This window comes from Alosa alosa, chromosome 1 (assembly GCF_017589495.1).
Source record: "Alosa alosa isolate M-15738 ecotype Scorff River chromosome 1, AALO_Geno_1.1, whole genome shotgun sequence".
NCBI lineage: Eukaryota > Metazoa > Chordata > Actinopteri > Clupeiformes > Clupeidae > Alosa > Alosa alosa.
This window is the reverse complement of record NC_063189.1, coordinates 7,425,981-7,439,129: the sequence shown is the minus strand read 5'-3', so window position 1 is coordinate 7,439,129 and position 13,149 is coordinate 7,425,981. Positions and strand designations below refer to the sequence as shown.

General features: G+C 40.7%; 1 protein-coding gene across 1 annotated transcript in view; it reads right to left on the bottom strand.

Moving 5' to 3' along the window:
- The window catches only part of LOC125306011 (FERM and PDZ domain-containing protein 1), a 30,367-nt gene extending 18,700 nt beyond the window's left edge, over positions 1–11,667 (bottom strand). The window contains exon 1 of the mRNA XM_048261146.1: positions 11,490–11,667. The gene's annotated coding sequence lies outside the window, so the exon portion shown is untranslated. The remainder of the gene's footprint in view (positions 1–11,489) is intronic.
- Between the last annotated feature and the right edge of the window lie 1,482 nt (positions 11,668–13,149).

The following is a 13,149-nucleotide window of genomic DNA, read 5'->3' as shown; positions in this document are numbered from 1 at the left end:
TGATTAATGATAATATATCATACGTGATATTTCCTCCTGCAAAGCACATTACACACATGCACACACAAACACACGCACACACACACATCTTTAATGAATGTCATGACAATGCCACATGCTGAAACTTCATATCACGATATGTGCACAACACACCCATTCACAACATGCATCTAAATCCTAAATGAACAGGGCTCAAACACACACACACACACACAAAAGCACAAACACACACACATGCACAGGGTCCAGTCACACATACAGTATACACACACTCCAGACAGTGACAGACAGACAGCTGACCCCAGGGTTATAGAAGGTCACAGTAATGGGATTAAGGGTGAGGAGCTTCAGGAGGCTGGAACAAGAGTTACTGCGTCACACTACTGAGCTGATCAGAGCCAACCATGCTCACAAGCACACACAATGGACACACGCATGAAGAACACTCTCTCTCTCTCTCACACACACACACACACACACACACACACACAATGGGAACATACATGAAGAACTCTCTCTCTCTCTCACACACACACACACACAATGGACACACACATGAAGAAGACTCTCTCTCACACACACACACACACACACACACACACATGCACACACACACACACACACACACACACACACACACACACACACACACACACACACACACACACGCATTAGACATCTGTAGCCATTTTACAATTTCAAAAGGAGGAGCCAATCCATTTAGAACTCATTCACACTGTTACAATAATGCCTACTACTGAGGAAATTGTTACAACAAAGTACATGAATGCATTAGCATTTTGTGAGCACCGTAGACAAAATGTCAGTCTCCTCTGCCAGTGTTTGTGTGTGCATGTTTGTGTTGGTGTGTCTGTGAGGTGGATAATGGCTTCTTAAGGAGTCTTAATCTAATAGTCAATCTAAATGTATTCCTCTCTTATCAAAGCTTGTCTCTGAATCAGCTTGTTATTTTCATAAAACCATCTACAATTGAAATGCAATTAAATTGGCATTGATATCCAACAAAAAAGTTTTTGCATGTGTGTGTTAGAGACAGAGAGAGAGAGAGACAGAGAGAGAGAAAGCTTGTGTATATGTTAGAGTGTGTGTGTGAGAGAGAGAGAGAGAGAGAGAGAGAGAGAGAGAGAGCAAGCTTGTGTATATGTTAGAGTGTGTGTGAGAGAGAGAGAGAAAAGCTACAAAAACTACAGCCCAGAAAAGCCTGTGGTTTAGATGGCATCCTGAATAAGATGCTCATACATTCAGACTTAAAGTTTAAATTGGCTATTCTAAAACTCTTCAATCTTATATTAGATATTGGTTACTTCCCTGATTCCTGGAATGAAGGACTTATCACACCCATATATAAGAGTGGTGACAAGCTGGACCCAAACAATTACAGGGGCATCGGTGTCAACAGCAACCTTGGTAAAGTGCTCTGCAGCATAATTAACACTAGAATAATTGATCACCTCACAGAACACAACGTCTTGCATAAAAATCAAATTGGATTCCTCCCAGACCATCGAACATCAGACCACATCTTCACCCATAACACCCTCATTGATAAACATGTAAACCAAAATAAAGGAAAAATATTTGCTTGTTTCGTGGACTTCCAAAAGGCATTTGACTCCATATGGCATAAAGGCCTATTATATAGACTCATCCAGAGTGGCGTGGGAGGCAAACTGTATGACATAATTAAATCTATGTATTCAAGCAGCAAGTGTGTTGTTAAAATAGGATGTAGCAGGACTGATTTCTTCCATCAAAGGAGGGGAGTACGACAGGGCTGTAGCTTAAGCCCTACACTATTTAACATCTATATAGACAAGCTGGCAAACACATTGCAGAACTCTGCAGGTCCAGGACTCATGCTACAGGACACTGAAGTCAAGTGCTTGCTCTTTGCAGACGATTTGGTTTTGCTGTCACCGACGAAAGAAGGCCTCCAACATCACATGGATGTACTGGCAAAATTCTGCCAGACATGGGCCCTGAAAATAAACCCTCAAAAGACCAAGGTACTTATCTTCCAAAAACGTTCCAGGCTACAGGGAAATGCAAACAACTTTAAAATAGGCAACATCAAAATTGATCGTACAAACAACTATACCTATTTAGGTATAAGCCTAACTTCAACAGGACACTTTGGCTTGGCTGTGGAGGAACTAAAAGAAAAGGCAAAAAGAGCATTTTGTGCCATCAAAAGATCAATTACATTGGAACTACCAATTAGAATCTGGATTAAAATATTTAAAACTGTAATTGAGCCAATAGCACTGTATGGCTGTGAGGTATGGGGCTTGGGGTATGATTTTTCAAGCTGGGATAAACATCCAACCGAAGCCCTGCATACAGAGTTCTGCAGAAGTATCCTCCGACTACAGAGGAGGACGCCGAACAACGCATGCAGGGCAGAATTAGGCCAATACCCCCTATTAATCAACATTCAAAAAAGAGCCCTTAAATTCTGGCAACACATTAAAATGAGCCACCCCGACTCACTCCACCATCTAGCCCTGAAAAGCCAAGAGCAAAACATAGGAAGGAGCCCACTTAACCAACTTGTCCTGAGACTCAGTGACCTCACACCATCTCACGTCACTGAGGCCCAGGACAATGTTACAGTAGCAAGAACAATTAGACCCAACCAAATTACAAACAATGAAAAGGAAAATTACATCACCTATTGGAAAGAAGTCACTAAAACACAACCTAAATTACAATGTTATTTGGCCCTAAAACGGGAATACACAACAGCTACTTACCTGAGTACATTAATAGACCCAAAACTTAGGAAAACCATGACTATGTACAGACTCAGTGAGCACAGTCTCTCCATAGAAAAAGGCAGACACAGGCAGACCTGGCTGCCCAGAGAGGAGAGGCTATGCTCACACTGCAGCTTGGGGGCTGTGGAGACAGAACTGCACATCTTGACAGAATGTCCGAAATATGATGAAATTCGAACATTGTCATTCAGTAAACTAAATTCAATCCTCCCTGAGTTTCGAACTTTGACAAATGAGGGTAAATTGCCTTACATCCTCGGAGAAAACGATGATGTGGCCATTGTGGCTACAAAATTTGTAGCGGCCTGCCACAACCTGAGGGACAGCCAGTGAGGCCACAGCCATACACAATAGTAGGATTGTTATTATTATTAGAATTGTCTCTTAACTTTTATGTCTTACTTAATTTACAGTTCTGTTAAACATTATTTTATTTATATTTTTGTGTACATGTAATTGAGCTTTGGCAATAATGTTATTGAAACGTTCATGCCAATAAAGCTTTCTTGAATTGAATTGAATTGAGAGAGAGAGAGAGCAAGCTTGTGTATATGTTAGAGTGTGTGTGTGAGAGAGAGAGAGAGAGAGAGAGAGAGAGAGAGAGAGAGAGAGCAAGCTTGTGTATATGTTAGAGTGTGTGTGTGAGAGAGAGAGAGAGAGCAAGCTTGTGTATGTTAGAGTGTGTGTGAGAGAGAGAGAGAGAGAGAGAGAGAGAGAGAGAGAGAGAGAGCAAGCTTGTGTATATGTTAGAGTGTGTGTGCCAGCTCACTAGAGTCTCCTCTCTGCCCATTTTCAGCTCGGCGTCTCTGAATTATTAATGAGACCTGAGCGGAAACAGAGGCAGCATGGCTTAGAGGAGCAGCGAGATGCTGGGATGCTCTCCTTATCACTCCCCTCTCGCTCTGGCTCTCACTCATGGACCCTTATTCTCACTCCTGCTCCTCCTCTGCACATCTCCACCTCTTCCTTCGGCACTTCATCACTCTTGTTACAATGAGAAAAAAGCTCCTCTTTTTCTTTTATGTTCTCTCTCTGCCACTAAATGAAGAAATGAAATGATGTGGTTTGCTGAGAAAATACACTGAGGAAATGAGCACCATTATCTCACTGTGAGTGTTTGTAGTTCAAATATGGTTGGTGCAGATCTGCCCCCATGTTAATTTTGTGTAAATATAGTTTAGAATGGAAGAGACAAATGTTGAAAAATTCATCTGATTTCAGTCTCATTCCCTCTTGTGAGCTCCACAAAGAGGAAGGGCTGCTTTTCAAACACCAGACTGTGTGTTACTGACGCGTGCATGCTTGCTCACGTGACTCAACAGCTCTGGGCCTCTTTCTGTGCATGGGACAGGATACATACCTCCCTGTCATTTCTGTCCTCCTCTCTTCTTGTTTTTGATGCTCTGTTCATCATTGTCCTGTCATCTGTCCTCCTATCTATCTATCTATCTATCTATCTGTCTGTCTGTCTGTCTATCTGTGTATATATCTGTCAGTCCAGCCACTGCCCCACCTCCCCATTCTCTCCATCTCCTTGTGTCCTGTCAGAGGGGGAATTGCCAGCTAATGCAGTTGAGAGTTGGGTTGACCCACGAAGTGCAGCCCCATCAATAATACATGCAGATAATGCAACACACACACACACACACACACATACATACACAGAGAGAGAGAGAGAGAAAGAGAGAGATAGCAACATAGCAACATCCATGTTTCAGCATGTTGAAGAACACAATGTAATGCACGGCTACACATGTATGCGAATAAACATGATAGGTAATATGATAGGTAATATGAATGGTACAGGAGAGGGGTGTAATTGTCTAGTTAGCGACTCGCTACGTCAATGGAACGTCAATGATCTGACTGAACATGAGGCATGTTTGTATTGTAAGATTCAGCCAGATCTGCGCAGCGCTGCAAGATCGAACGCACCCACTGATTTGACGCTACGCTACACAAAGTCAGAAGATTCCCTTCCTCCAGAAACAGGTCTTGTTATAACCTCTCTGTACACTTTCAAAGTTTACAATACTTCGGTTTGTCTGTAGGGACATTCACCACACTACCACAGAAGTGTAATTATATTTTGAGCGTTGTCAATGGTATAAAATTGTGTTTGTTTTCTGACGTGATAGCTTGACCCACAGACTTCCATTGTAGACCATTTCATTGCTAAAGCTAACAACGGTCTTGCTCAAAACTCCGCCAATTAACATAATTTTGCTCTCAAATAAAAGTTTGAACTTGGTATCTACCATAAATAGAGCCTAGGTTGTTTTTACTCCGGAGTATTCTTAGAGATAATAGAGATTTTCTTATATGAAGAGATCACAATCATGGCAGTTTTTCCATTGAGAAAAACATGGTAAAACTTGCTTTAGATTGTATCATTCTGAACCAATAATAGCAATTATCCAATGACACTGAACAGTTGCTAACCTTAGCTTAGCATAGATTATTCTCATTCACTTTTATGGAGAAAAACTGTCACTTGTTTCACAAAAATATTTTTCATTTTAGACTTTAGCAGGTGCCGTCATAGGCTGTGGGAAAAATGTTAAAGACAGCAGCGGTAGTCTAACGGAAACAGACCCAAGTGGTTTCACAAAATAGGAGTGTTGTTTGGGCTATTAGTCACTTCTCATGTAGGATTCCATTTTTAAAAAACTAGCTTACGTTGCTAAAGTCCTTGACCCACTGCCATTAAAGTTGCTCTAAGAGATGCCACGCGTTTTTTAAGCTAAAACATTTTATGTCACTTACTGCAAACATCACCTAACCAACCGCTAGCTGTCCTGAATAGGCCTACACTAAAAAAAAAACGCGATCTCTGTGGACAGCCCAGGCTCCAAAAACAGCAACAAAAGGCAACAAAATAGCCTAGAAATCTAACCACGCCCCTAGCGGCAACAAATTACATTTGCTGCCAGGGCTAGTCTAGCAACTCTCCGTTGGCTTGTGAGCTCCAGAAATCGAAACTTAATCAGGCCAATGAAATCGTGTATAGAGTCGTTAGGTGGGCTTAACATAATGATTGATGGCAGAGATGCAACGGTTTGGCTTGAATTCCCTGCGACTTGAAAACAAATAAGATGGATGTTGCTGCTGGCGAACAGTGTGACACGAGTTAAGCTTTTATTAAGTTGGCAAACGTTTGAACTAGCCAACTAGCTCCGCTGGTGGGAAACGCATGGGACTCATAGCGCTGCCACTGTCCTATTGCGTGCAGAGGGAATTTGAAAGACAACTGATTATCCCGCCCCTCGGACTGAGCACTGCGAACGGTGAGTGCCCAGACCCTACATTTTAATGTGGGTCTGGCTCGTCAGGCTAGCAACAAAAGGCAACAGGCAACAAAAACAACCTGGGCAAACCTAGCCCATAAAAACATAACAAACTGTTCCAGCAAATCACAGACGAGATGTTTAGGAGAGTTTCAATTGCACGGGAACAGGACGGGAGGGAGGGGGAGGAAGTAGCGAGCTAGCTCTCTGTTTTGTTTGAAAGTCAACAGAAGTGTCATTACTCAGCATCGCTTAGAGCACCTTTAAGAACAGCCATAGAATAAGGGCAAGATGGGAGGGTGATAAAGCAAAGAGAATCGAGAGGCTGGTACATAAATTCGGCAAACATCATAAAATTCCTGATTGCTCGCATATTCATAATCACAGACGTGAGTGTGGCGCACTCCGCTTTCAACGTTTAAGTACTTTAGATGGCATTTTTTTTAATACAATCCTGCACACCAACGTTGAACTCCATGTCGATTACGATTCAGATCTATTTTTGTAACAATATAATCCATTGTTTATCAAATCGTCAGTTAAAAATGTTGGCGCTGGTGTGTGTGACCAAGCAAGGCTTTGAACCGGTTACGGAACGAAAACGAAAACCAGACACTTTTGATGTTTTGCTATGAGCTGAAACGAAACCAGAAACTTTACATTTTTTAATGTTCCGGAACAGAATCGTTTATCTAAACTAATGGTAACTGGTTAATACCGTTATTTTTCCGTTCTTTGACAAGATTTCTATGCAATATGACTTGGTGAGGTTCACTTCCAGCTGTTCACTCATCGGGAGAAATGTAGGCCTAATAGAGAAGTTTGCCGGCCAGCTGTACAGGCAGAATCTTTTTTCATTTCCCTCTGGGCCCTGACAACGTTATTGACGTTTGTTTAAAACTCTATATTCACAATGGCAGCTATGTACACACCATTGTGGTTTTGTATTGTCTGATGACATAAGAGAGACAAAAATGCACTGATTGGGCCCTGACCAGGTTTGTAGCCTACCATATTTAGCCCACCTAGCCTACCATATTTCAGTTATTTTCATAGATTTAGCTATGTGAGTTGCATAGGCTTTTGGATGGATGTAAGAATACAGTGATGCTTCTGTAATGCTTTGTGGTTTTGTACTGTTGGATGACAAGAGAAACAAATGCACTGATTGGGCCCTGACCAGGTATGGTCAATTGAAGTTCTCAATGACAGCTATGTAGCCTGCCCTATTTGTCATTTGAGCTATGTTAGAAGTATAATGGATATGTGTTCAGTTGTTTGCCAATAAACGACAAGGCAGACATTTTCCTTGTCTTAATTAATGTATAATACTGAAAAAAATGTAGGCATGTCAGAATTACAGTTATGCCGCTTACATGATAGTGCTTTTTTAATGTTTGATGACAGGATAGAGACTTAAGGAAAATTATGTAGACTAACAATATAATAATAACAAATAATAATAACAAACTCCTAATGATCAGCCTACTTATTTGTATGTGCCGCAGCTGAAATGGAACATTATTAACCATTTCGAGAACTTATTTTTTCGTTCTAACCAGTTCAGGAACATCAATTTTAGTGTTGAACCGAAAACCGGAAACGTTAAAATACTGTTTCCGTTCGGAACAAACCAATTGGGATTAAATTCTGGTTCAAAGCCCTGGACCAAGTGACAGAAAGGGTGGGCACACTCATGTCGGCGCCTACATGTATATGCGGAGAGTATTTGGAGATTTAGATACTTTATTGATCCCCAAGGGGAAATTCAAGGTCTCAGTAGCATACAGACATCACACACAACATGCACTAACAGCAGAAAAAGTAATAAAAGTATATAATATAAAAAACACAGGACAGTAGAAGATAAAGAATATACTAAAATACAAATTATACTAAATAACACTAAATCTAAATCAAGTCTAAAACAGTATCCACATAGTGTGCTTAGGGGTGATTAAGCATGAGGTGCTTGCAATGACTGAATGACTCAATGATTATAGCCTAGCATATAGCCACATCGACATAGACACATTGACAGTGCATCGATTATACAGTCATTGGTTTGATTGACGTGTTCTATTGGCAACTTTTCCCAGCTGCTTTTGTGCATTCATGTGGACGGAGTTATTTTAAAATTCGAAAAATTTCAGAGGAAAATTTCCGTTTATACTGTATATATATATTTTTTATTTTTTTATATCCGCCTGCTCACTCAACTCTTAATGGGGAGGGGTTATGCTAAGTAAGGAATCATTGCATTATCAATACAATACCCCTTTTTAGGACCAGCCCCCAAAAAACTGAGAACAAAGAATTATTTAGGCTAGTCCATTTTAATAGTCTAATTTCACAATTCAGTATGACACAGTTCACTCCTGCTTTCAGGAAAGTGTTTCCAAAGAAATCTCTGATTCTCCCACAGAATGAACTTACATCTGTCCATCACATCTTAATTAACAATGTAAGGCACAGCATGTACAGAAAAGCTTCCTTGAACAACACCCTAATTTTAAGGGGCATGATAAGGAGACATCATTTGTCATTTGTGTGTATGTCTGTATGAGTATGTTTTGCATGGTTATTATAGAAGAAGAATCTACCTGTTCTACCATGACTTTAACAAGTTTAATATAAGCGAATTAACTATGTGTGCAGTCTGTTAGTTTCATTCTCTATATGTGTATAGTCTATACTCTACCACCATTTTTTCTTGTGTTGTGGTGCTATAAAGTTGGTATCTAATCCAATCCACTTTGTCTCTCTCCCTCTATCTCTTTTACACACACACACACACACACGCACACACACTCTATGTGTCACTCAATTGCTCAGCCACAAATAAAATTGTAGCTTATCAGGAATTATCCACTGTCTAGCAGCTATTTAGCATAGTCCCGGTGACGAGGACTTCACCTTGTTATGGTCCATTAAGACTAGATTAATCCACTTAACACAAAGGCAAATACACTCATTCTCCCTCTCTAAAATAATAATGTCTGGTTGTGCAACATAGTTTTATAGGTTAGCCACAATAGGGCTGCAACTGACGTTTTTTTCTGTCGATTATTTTCTTGGTTAGTTGTTTGATCGATAACATTTTCGAAAATTGTGAAGTAGATGTCAGTGTTTCCCAATATTATGTTCTCAAGTGTCTTGTTTTGTCCGCATCCCAAAAGTTATTTAATTTGATGTAATAAAGAAGTTAAAGCTGAAAACGTAAAATTTAAGAAGCTGCAATCAGAGAATTTTGAGGTATTTTGCTTATAAAGATGTCAAACTGTATTTCCCAAAGCCCAAGATTATGTACTCAAGTGTCTTGTTTTGTCCACACACCTAATATATGTAGTTTACTTACTGTAATAGGGGAGTTATGTAAAGCTAAAAAGTTGAAGAAGCTGCAATCAGAGAATGTTTAGGTATTTTCCTTAAAAAAGGACCTTTAACCAATTAATCAATAACCAAAACAGACTCATTTAATAGTTGTCAACTATTCAATTAATTGTTGCAGCCCAAAAAAATAATAGTTTAGACCTCTAAGAATAAGCTTTTTGTATAGGTAGTTCCTCTGAGATACTGACTGATATAGGCGAAAATGTTACAAGACTTGAAGCAAATGCACTTTAATAAACTCCATAAACTTACAACTGAGGCTATACCCTGGGAGGGATTACTGAATGGGCCAATTGGGCCCAGGCCTAGGGGCCCTGAAGCTCAAGCCTCTGCCTGAAGTCACTATGTTCTCCACCCCTGATATCTGAATAGAGCCCCTCAGTCAAATAACATGGGTTATGTTATTCACTCCTGATATCTGAATGGGGCCCCTCAGTCAAATAACACGGGCCACACTATGTGTGATAATCATGCTTTGTTATTGGCATCTTTTTTCACAGCAAGATGCATTAAATCCATTTCCATTTAAGGGGTTATTTTTCAAAATGTTCTTCCTGAGAGGGCATGCCCCCAGACCCCTCTACTATTACTGAGTTACTAACTTTCTAAGGTGTTCAGGGGGGCCCTTTTCATGTCTGTGCCCAGGGGCCCAGTGGTTCATAATCAGTCCATGGCTATACCTGCTGCCATCTAGTCCACCTAGTCAGGGTTTCCAAGAGGTCAGATCCTAAAGCCTTTGCATACTTGTATGTGCATGATTTCCTGTATGTGTGTGGTAAAGTGAACACTTACTGTGATGGCTAACAGTGTTAGATATTGTTACAGATGTTCTACACTGCAAGGGAATTATTTGGGTTAGTTGACAACTACACAAGCTCAAATATGCAGCGGCAGCTAAAAATAGCTGCATAAAGGTTTGATGATGAGGAGTACTTCAGAGGTCTCTCCCTCTCCCATTCTATCAGGCTTTTGTCTCTCTCCAATTACAGTTTGCTCACTGAGTCAATTTATTTCTCAAAACATGTCTTAATTAGAATACATGAATGCATTTGGTGAAATGTACTCACACATACACACAATCAATTGTCCCTCCATGTGTAACCTACACTCAAACAGTTTGTGTATGTACTCTCACTTTCCATCAGTCAGCAGATTCATTCATTGGTGTTCTGACCATTCTGAGACCTGTCAAAAGCATGCTGTCTCTCTTTCTCACTCCCCCCTCTGTGTGTGTGTGTGTGTGTGTGTGTGTGTGTGTGTGTGTGTGTGTGTGTGTGAACCGTCTGTGAATAATTGTCTGATGTGTTGTCATTGTCCATGACTCTGCAATTCAGCAATGGTGAACGGAGACCCATGTTGACCATAGCTCAGTGCCCCACCTCCAAATAAAAAGACAGTCTGATTTTGAGTAGATGTTACAACTAATTTTATACTGAAGTGTGTCTGGGTGTGTGTGTCTATTGCCGGACATTTTTTTTTATACACAAACTAGCATCCCCTCTCTGAGGTTCCACATCAGCTAAATGCAGACAAGTCCTACAGCTTCTTCAAATGGCTCAAGATATTAGTGTGAGTGGCTATATGTTTGGGTGCCCACGCCTTTCACAAATTAAATGCTGTTTGTTGCTAGTTTTTTTCTGCAGAGAGGGAGTCGAGATAATCATTGCAATTTTGCAGTTACACTAAGAAGACTAGACAAACATAAATGCATCTTGACGCACACAGACATGCCCGATGTCCATGTAGTTTGTTGACATGTTGACACACAAGGGCGAGGTGTCTTAACTTGGTGACCAGTATTGTCTTCAGAGAGCTTCCACTTGATTTTCAACCACAGCTCATACTTGAATACATATAGTTGTCTAGTCTGTTGAAGGCGAGTGCATAGCATTATAGCAAATGACTTAATAGAAAGTGACGCCTAATTCCTTGTTAATCTAGAGCCATTTTGCCATTAAAGAATGTAACAATATTAAAATGCTATATTTCGCGGTAAACTATTGACACTTACCCTCAGCATAGAAGGACGACTGTAAGGTTAATATTCCATTGCGATAAAATCCCAGTAAAATGTTGCCAGCCGGATAAATCCCGAGCAGAGGGGTGGTGGCGCGCACCGGAGATGCTGTCAATTCAACAGCTACACTTAGCTGCTTAATCTGCTTTGAGCGCAAACCCAAGTCGCTGTCTCTCCTGCCTCCCTCCCCCTTCTGCCTCGCGGCCCTACTTCACGCGCGCGCGCGCGATGGGCTCATTCAGCAGGCAGTAGGTAGTAAGCCTGATGATGCACATGAAACCCACAGCAGGCCTACCTCAGACAGACAAGTCTTGGTCGTTTGAATCTCTTTGGGTGCGTCGTGTGTGTGATGAATAGAGGGGATAACAGGATTCGCTATGCCGATCTACGTTACAGAAGTGGACCCATTAAAAACGTAAAAGATCTATTCTTTCAGAGGTTCAGCAACGTGTGCTCTGGACACAGGCGGTAGGAGCAGACGTCGCTCAGAATGACTTTCACCAACGTTTCTCTGCCTTCATAGATCTTTTTAGCTCTTTTCTACATAATACAATAAGATGAACTCAGAATCGGAATAACTGCTCAATCGGAATAGAAATTACACACATCGGTCGGAATAAAACTGCCGATATCAAAATTTTAATCGGAATAAAAAGAGGTGACGTATTCCGTTCCTATTCCGAACAAGAACTCACGAAAAACACATGGAATTAGATCTAATCTAGCCCCTTTTTAAATGTACCATCACAAAAAGATAACCAGCTCCTAAATACAAAAGCACAGGGTGAAAATGGTGGTTAATACAAAATATCACAGTTCCCTTGTTCCCCCTGTTGGACGCATTGAGGAAAGTCAGTTCCAACACAATGAACAACGTAGCCATACACGCCTAGATGCATTCTTCAATAAAGAAAACCAACACTTTGATTTGTCAAATGCATGACATCGAGTTCACAATAGCCTAGGCCACTACATTGGTGTGAGGTATTGCCAAAAAGGCACACATTAGGCCTACTGGTTGTTTACCTGTAGGGCCTAAACTAACCCCCGGTAGGCCTACTAATACAGTTAAACCAAACAGCCACTGCCTAAACTAACCCCCAGTAGGCCTACTAATATATCAGTTAAACCAAACAGCCACTGCCTAAAACGTGTGGTACAAAATATTGCTGTTTTAAAAGGAAATAAGCAATGGCAGGATCAACCTTGTAATAGACCAGGTTTCTGCTATCCAATACATGCCCAAAAATGTAATTTGTAACATATTCCGTTACATTAGGCTACTCAATCTGAGTAACGTATTCTGAATACTTGGATTACTTCCACATTGAATTGCATTTTATAGTAGGAGTAGGAATGCGGCCATCAAATTCTGCTTACTAAAGAAGCTTATTCTGGTGTGTTCTTCTACCTGATACAACTATAAAATAGCAAGGTGACCAGTAAAACTACAGCAGGCAACTACCCCAGGCTAATTAAAAACAAAACAAACATTTTAGGCTACTTTAAGATGCTTCTTCAGGTTGGATTATGGATGGATTAAGTCTACCCTAGCTCCACAATAGAGGATCTCAGAAATGCATGAGAGAATGTGAAAAGGAGAGGGGTAGTAATTTTGTGATTGAATAAGTGAAATAGAGACAGAGTGAGAGTA